We start from the raw sequence: 7,500 nt of genomic DNA on the forward strand, positions 1-7,500 counted from the left end.
TGTGTGTGTGTGTGTGTGTGTGTGTGTGAGAGAGAGAGAGAGAGAGAGAGAGAGAGAGAGTAAAGGTTAGAGATAACTTTCAGGGGTCAGTTCTCTTCTTCCAACCTGTGGCTTCTAGGGATGGGACTCAGGCATCAGCCTTGGTGGCATCTCTCTCACCCAGTTTTAATCTTAAATAGTCTACTCTGTCTTCCCCAAGTGTGACAGTGCTTGGCCAAACCGATGCCCTACTTTTGAGTTTTATGACTCCGTGCTCAGGAGGAGTCACATCTTAACCTGGACATGCACACTTTGTAAGCACACACATTTCCCTGCCAAGATTTATGCTCTGCTCAGTGCTCAAACTCTTTCAGGCAGCATGGAAGCAAACGCCATGCCATTCCCCAAACACCCTCAAATAACTCCCTTCAAAATGAGTGTTTGCAAGCCACAAGAGACATTGCACAGCCATCCCACACAACCACAGAGCCTTTCCAGCCAGCGGGACATGCAGATTCTCTGGTTCTGTATGCTGTGTTTATTACACTCAACGTGAAGTCCGAATTGACACCCAGCTCTCCTAGATCCTACTTCCATAATTTTTGTGTTGTGTTTCAAGATAGTGAAAGAGCCATGATGGGTGGCAAAACATTCTAGAATTTTCTAATCTTCATTTTTTTTTCAAGATGTGGTTTCTCTGTAGTTCTAGCTATTCAGGAATTTATTCTGTAGTTCAGGGTAGCCTAGAACTCAGAGATCTGCTGCCTCTGCCTTCTGCTTGCTAATCTTCCCTTCTTAACCAGCTCCCTCCTAAATTCTATATTCAATGTCCCCAGTGCTGGCCCCCAAGTCTTCAGTTCCTGCCAAATATCTTCATTTCCCCCCTATTTCACCATAAAAGCATAACTTTCATCTCAAAGTGGAAAACTGATCGCTTTTTCTGGAGCTAATTATGAGTGACTGTGGCCTGGGAAGACAGATTCAGGTTCTCTCCAATACTACAGTTCAAAGTAGTAATAGAACAAAGACACTCATAAATGCAGCCACTTTGCTGGTGCCCTGGTGGAATCGTGAGGTAGACAGGGTAGTGCAAAGTCGGGATTCTCAGCTGTAGGCTCCATATCCTATCTGAGCCTTTTGTTCTGTGAAAACTAGGGGTATGTTTGTACATTCCGAAAGAGTTACCTAATGGTCAGGACAACATTAGGTCACATACAGAGGAGGGGAATAAATGGCTATGAGTTGGGGTTAAAGATATCCTGAGATAACTTGGCTCTGGACCTGCGGAACTCCATCCTCTCCTCAACACTGAATCAGCCAATCAGTTTTATAGAAACTTCAGTGCAGTTCAGTACTTCACAGGAACTTCCATGCCTACCTACAAACCAAACCTGCTGGTCACCTACAGTGCTACCACATCCCCTCAGAGAGACAACCAAACCCCATGGTATACCTGCTTCAGGGTACCCTGTAACAGTTATGTCTTCTCTGCTTAGGCAATGAGTGTGTTCACTCAGCATAGAGAAGAAGACATTATGAGGGGCACCTTTGTGTGATTAAATATTTCCAGTGGGTCTCTATTGAAGAAAAAAAAAAGAAGCCAAAACCCAAAACAAAACAAAAACCCCAAACCTTCAGCAAAGGCCTATCTTTGAGCTCCATGTTAAAAGATCTGCAAACCCAGAGCCTCTCTACTAACAAAATCGACACCTGGGCTTCCTAAAGTGCAGTTTGGCAGGGCTACTCCTCTCCATATTCTTCTTAGACTAGGTTTGGGTGAGGAGCCAGGGGTTACAGGTGAATGAATTGATCAGATCAGAGAAAGATAGGATATAAACTAGATGGAGAGGGGTCTTCCATTGAAGCAATTGCTCTGTAGCACAGGTGTATGAAGCTTGCCCTAGCAGAAAGGAAGCCATTAGTGTCGCACCGGAGTCTGCTGCAGACAGCCAGGGGGGGGGGGGGGGGCAGGGAATACTAAGAGAATTAAGGGAAGTCTCACACATTTCTAGTCAACCTGTTTAGTTCTAGTGTTCTGTTCTGGAAACATGATAGAGGCAAATAAGGAGGGCTGGGCTGGAGATGGAAGGCCTGGTGCTAAACAAATCATGGAGCCTTTCTGAAATCTCTGTTAGTGAAAATGGAAATTACAAAGGTTAGGGTGGTAGCATCCTTTCCTGGACGCATGACCCTGGGAGAGTCTAGCCTTGCGTTTTCCATTCAGGAGTGAGAACAGCACCTCTTGCCATCCACCTCACAAGACGTTTCTAACAGCCAAGTCCTAGGACATGCTTGACACACAGACACATATATCAAATCACATAGTGATAGAAGATGCTGATAGATGATGCTGATAGATAGATAAGTGATAGATAGTGATAGGTGATATAGAAGGTTTAAGTCCTCCTTAGGTTAAAATATCTACACCCATGCTCCAGTTTTCATGAAATTTAGTTTTCCTAAATCCTCAAGGAACTCAGAATTTTAATCTGGTTCATTGTCTTGATCCTAAAGGTAGTGTTTGGTGCATTCTGCGGAGGAAATGCAAAGGCTTGTTCAGCAATGGAATTGCTTCTTATAGCTTATTTTGCAAGGTGAAAAGAGCACTCCATGTCCCTGGCCAACAGTGTAGACTCCAGCCTAGATTAGACAAAAAGCGGCTCCCCTGCATCCCTCATTCTGATGTCGTCTCCAGAGGCGTGGCTCCAACCTGGACCATGCTTCCAGTGTGTGGCCTCCATCTCCCTGCGTGCAATAGGCGACTTGGAAGCCCTTTTATTGCATTAAAAAAAAAAAATCCAATACGTCCCTTTTTCCTCCTGTGGGATTTGCTAACTTCCAGACTGCTAGAAATCCTCAGGGGGTGCAGATTGTCTGAACCAATCATATGGAGAGTGCTTGAGGAAGCACCAGGCTCCTTCTGCTGACACCCCCCCCCCAAATAAAGCAGCTTAATGTCTTAACTTTATCTGCCAACATCTACATGTTCAAGGTGCTAATCTTTTGCTTTTGTTCTTTTAAGTTCTTTTTAATTCTTAATTGCTTGGCGGGGCGGTTGCTTCAGAGCTCGCTGAAACAGTTAACCAAACACTTGCACGAGGCAGCCGTTTCGCTTTCTGCGCTTGTTGGTTTTGGCACTGGGTCAGTTCTATGAACTTCTGGTGTCCAACTGGTAGGACCTGAAACTCTGTGTTTAACAAGTGCCTGTAGTCAAAACAGTTGGCGGCGTGTGGAAGCGAGGGGAGCTGGTACTGACTGCAGCTGATCAGCCTTCAGGTCCACACTCTGCAGAATACCCAATCAGGTTGCTCTGTTTTGCGGCTGGGCTTTTGTTGTTTCCTTGTTTCGGAATTTTTTTTCTTCTCTCTCTCTCTCTCTCTCCCTCCCTCCCTCCCTCCCTCTGTCATTTTTTATGATGGCATCTGTACTAAAGTGGATCACTTCAGGTTTCAAAAGTACAACATGTTTACAGTCGTCGTAGCATCAGATTAAGTTGGCAGCCCGAGTCTGTAAGTGGTTTTAGTTTACATTTCTTCTTCTAGCAGGCTGTTTTGCATAATTTTGCTGATCCTGGGTTATTTATAGACTTTTTTTTTTTTTTAAGAAACGGGGATGTATGAGCGTTTCTGTTCCAACTGTAGAAAGTGAAATTCTTTTCTGCGCTGACAGACGTGGCGCTGAATGTATGTGCAGCAGCAAAGGCTCTTGAAAATTAATTTCTCTGAAAGGTCACTTGATAGCACTCCCCAGCCGCTGACCGCAGATCCCTGGCAGGTTCGTCGTTCGTCGTAGGCTGAGTTGTTTTCTCTGGGTTGTCACAAAATGAAAGTGACGATGCCATTTCCTCTGGGACACTCCGAAGGGGTTGGGTATTGTTTCAAATCTCTAAGAGGAGTTTGCTGTGCTTGTTTTGTCAAACTCACCGGAGCGGTGTCATCTGGTGACCTGCGGCCCTGCCTAGGAGCCAGTTGGCAAGTTTCAGGGCCGTGGGGGATGGGCCAGCGGAAGGATAGCAGAAGGGAAGTTCGTGGGTTGGAAAGTTTGTTCCCACTGAAATGACTGTAATACTGAGATGTTGACAGCACCCGTAAAGAATGGATACCAGCCAGCCATTGCTGGATGACGCGCTCCCTCACACGTGATCTGGGTAGATTATCCTGCCTTGGGGGCTTCCAGGCAGGTTTGAATGAGAACTGAAACCGGGCACCGTAAGAAAATGCTGCGCCAGAATTAGCACTCTATAAAAAGGGTTTTCCATAATATTTACTAGAACCTTTGCCTAAAAATTGCTCTGCCTTGCCCACTGAATGGCTGCAAAATTCAATCAGCTCTTGATGGCTTACCTAGAGCACCTCCCATCTTCCAGGCTACTCTCGGAATTTGGAATTTGCATGGCTAAGTAGAATGCTCATCAGCATAAAGAGTGTGGAGTCCCGTTCCGATGGTCTGGGAGAACCCTGGAGATGAGACACTCCTTTGTGCAGCGGGTTAAATATTTTAAACTAAACAAATCAAAAGGGAGGGGCGCTTTTCCCTTGCAGCTGTCTGGTTGCCCTGGTCTCCAGGAGAAACTCACCTCCAGCTCCCTCCTCGATTTGACAGGCAGGCTGCCAAACACCGGGTAGAAATGGCATTTTTGTTGTTATTTCTAAGTTATTTAGGCACAATTTTAGAATTGGTTGTTTATGTTTGCATAAGTTGGCTCAATTTATTATTATTATTATTTATTATTATTATATTTTTAGAGAGAAAGTTTCTCTGTGTACATCTAGCTGTCCTGGAACTCGATCTGTAGATAAGGTTGGCTTCTAAGTTAGAGATCCACCTGCCTCTGCCTCTCAAGTTCTGGAATTAAAGGCATGTGCCACCACCAGTCAGGATCAACTTTTAAACCTATTTTACACGCCAGATCTCTACACTCCTCCCTTGGCCCTGGAGAGACAGGTCTGGTCACATCAGTAGGTAAGAACAATGGGATTCAGGCTCTAGCATTGAGTGTCTGAGTTCCTCCTATTCACTCCAGCTGTATAGTATATTCATTGATGGCCTCTTGAAGGCTGGATGGGAAACTAGAAAAACCACCTCGTCAGCATAATGCGTCTTGTAGTGACAAGCACACATCTGATGGCTCACTGTGTGTGATGCCCACTGTATTAGCTCTATTCAGAGAAGGGCTCTCATGAGAGGCCTGTGTCAGAGATACCTAGAGGATTCTTACCAAGAAGGTGGGTCATTGGCATACCTTCCCTGACTCTACCCTGGTACAGCCACACTTGGAGGCAATGTTGTTCGTAGGTCACAGTTACTGGGACATGGCGGGGGCCTGTTTCAGAAGAGTGGCGCTGGGCACAAGCTTCTCAAGTTTCCAGGTGATGAATGGATCCATCGATGACTTAGGGCCCATAAATATCTCAACAGGCTGGAACACTGGGCTGAGTCCAGCAAGGTGACAGTTTTGAAGAGTACCTGTGGGTTGGCCCAACCTGAGACCAGTGTGACCTAAGACTTAACAGCGGGGTTGTAGGAAAGAAAACCATCCGGACTGATCTTCTTACACTGCATGAATAGAGAATAATATCCAATGAACAGGCAGGACCTCAGCAGAGTTCACTAGAACCTCTTCCCTTCCTAACCCTACTTTGCAAGAAATGCTGGGAGCCAGAGAGAACCTAGGACAGGGCAGGAGTGGAAACTTTTCTGAGAAATAACTTAGAAAGGTGGCTGGGAGTGTTTACCCCAGAGAAGGAGGTAAGAGGGGACCAGAAGTTCATGGTGGCTCCGAGGATGAGAGTAGAATGGATATTTGGGTATCTCAGAAGTTCTGGGAAGGGCAGCTGCCCATTAATTGGTCAGTGCTGCCCACCTTCACCATGTGATGGTCACTGCCTTGTAGGTTGGCACCTGCAGGTGCCCACATGAAGCCAGGCCTGCAGGCATGCTGGTAGGGAGACAGCAATGTTGGGAGCCGAGTCTTCTTACGTGTTTAGATCTGACAGTCCTAATTTCCATCTGTATACCCAGGTCCCTGGGTAGCAGTGAGCACTTAACTGGAAATGGCCGCTGGGATACAAGAGCCATAGAGGGTACTTTTGTCTCTGGGTCCCATTTGCCAATAACCAGTGGAGCCTGCCTACAGTGAGTGTAGAGGTGACATCAGTGTTATTTAGATCCAAATCTACTTCATAAAGCAAAAACATTAAAATCAAAGCATTCCCCTGGCAGTAATAATGTACAGTAACCACCTGTCATTGGTACTTAACAAACAGGGACCCAGTGGCAGAGCAGAGAGGCAGGAAGGATGCATCTTGTTGCTTAAGACAAAGTAACACTTCTTCATGGACCCAGACTGTCAGTGTTTGGGAGCGGCTGTCTTAGAATACCTGTTTGCTGTCTCCTGCTGACCACCTTAATTACCTTAACTTAAAAATTACCCCATTTAAGCGGCTCCAAGCAGGGTTTTGAAGGTAACTCTCAGTTTCCTTAAGACAGATTGTTCTGTTTACAGCTTGTCCTGGACTTAATCTTCTGAGGGATTTTACCAGTGTCATTGCCGAGGTGAAATGCACAAGACATAAAATTAACTATTCCAAGCCGAATAACTCACTGGCATTTAGTACAGTCATGTTGTGTGGCCAGCTCTATCTAGTTTCAACACGTGTCTTTACTCAACGATAAGACTTCTTACCCACTAGGCAGTTAGTTATTCCTCCTTCCTGCCGCCCACAGCACCTGACAGCTCCCAATCAGTGCCTCCTCTGGACGTTGCCTCTAGATGGAAGCATGCAGTGACTATGGCCTGGCGTGGCTTGGCTTCTTTTCTTTCACACAGTGTTCCTGAGGTTCTTCTGTATTCTGGCATACATATTGCATTGTTCTTTTCCGTGGTGAAATAGTACCTCAGGATAGATCTATACAGTGGGTTTTATTTATTCACTCATTCATTATGGGGTGGCTCTGGTTTTGACTATTTATTTTTTAATTTTTAGGTTTATTTATTTTATTTCACATGCATGAGTGTTTTGTCTGTATGTATGTCATGATGCTGCCAGCAGAAGCCACCAGAGGGCATTGGATCCCCTGGGAATGTAGTTACAAATATTTATGAGCCACTAGGAGGGCGCTAGAAACTGAACCCGAGTCCTCTGCAAGAACAAATACTCTTAACTGCTGAGCCATCTCACCAAAGGATTAGTTTTGGGGGCCTAGTGTTTGTTTGTTTTTAATGTTTGTTTTTTGGGTTTTTTTTTTTTTTTTTGAGACAGAGTCTTATTATGTAGTTCTGGCTCTCCTGGCACTCACTATCTAGGAGGCTGGCCTTGAACTCAGAGAGATCAACCTTTGTCCTCCTCTTGAGTACTGGGGATCAAAGGTGTGTGTCACCAAACCTGGTCGCTGTTCTACACACACACACACACACACACACATACACACACACCTGGGGCAGAATTTTTGTGTCATATGCTAATTCTATTTAATGTTTTAAAGAAAAGAACTTAATTGCAGTGAAATACACTTAATATA

The 7,500-nt window shown here is 45.3% G+C and overlaps 1 protein-coding gene across 9 annotated transcripts in view; it reads left to right on the plus strand.

Moving 5' to 3' along the window:
- Nucleotides 1-7,500, plus strand: part of Atxn7l1 (ataxin 7 like 1) — a 218,800-nt gene that overhangs the window by 147,009 nt on the left and 64,291 nt on the right. Inside the window, exon 1 of one of the 9 annotated variants that reach the window (XM_021178817.2) lies at nucleotides 3,181-3,283. The exons of 7 other annotated variants lie outside the window; for them this stretch is intronic. The gene's annotated coding sequence lies outside the window, so the exon portion shown is untranslated. Of the gene's footprint in view, nucleotides 1-3,180; nucleotides 3,284-3,371; nucleotides 3,489-7,500 lie in introns of those variants that run through there. One more of the 9 variants, XM_021178818.1, reaches the window with a different exon arrangement.

Source organism: Mus caroli, chromosome 12 (assembly GCF_900094665.2).
Source record: "Mus caroli chromosome 12, CAROLI_EIJ_v1.1, whole genome shotgun sequence".
NCBI lineage: Eukaryota > Metazoa > Chordata > Mammalia > Rodentia > Muridae > Mus > Mus caroli.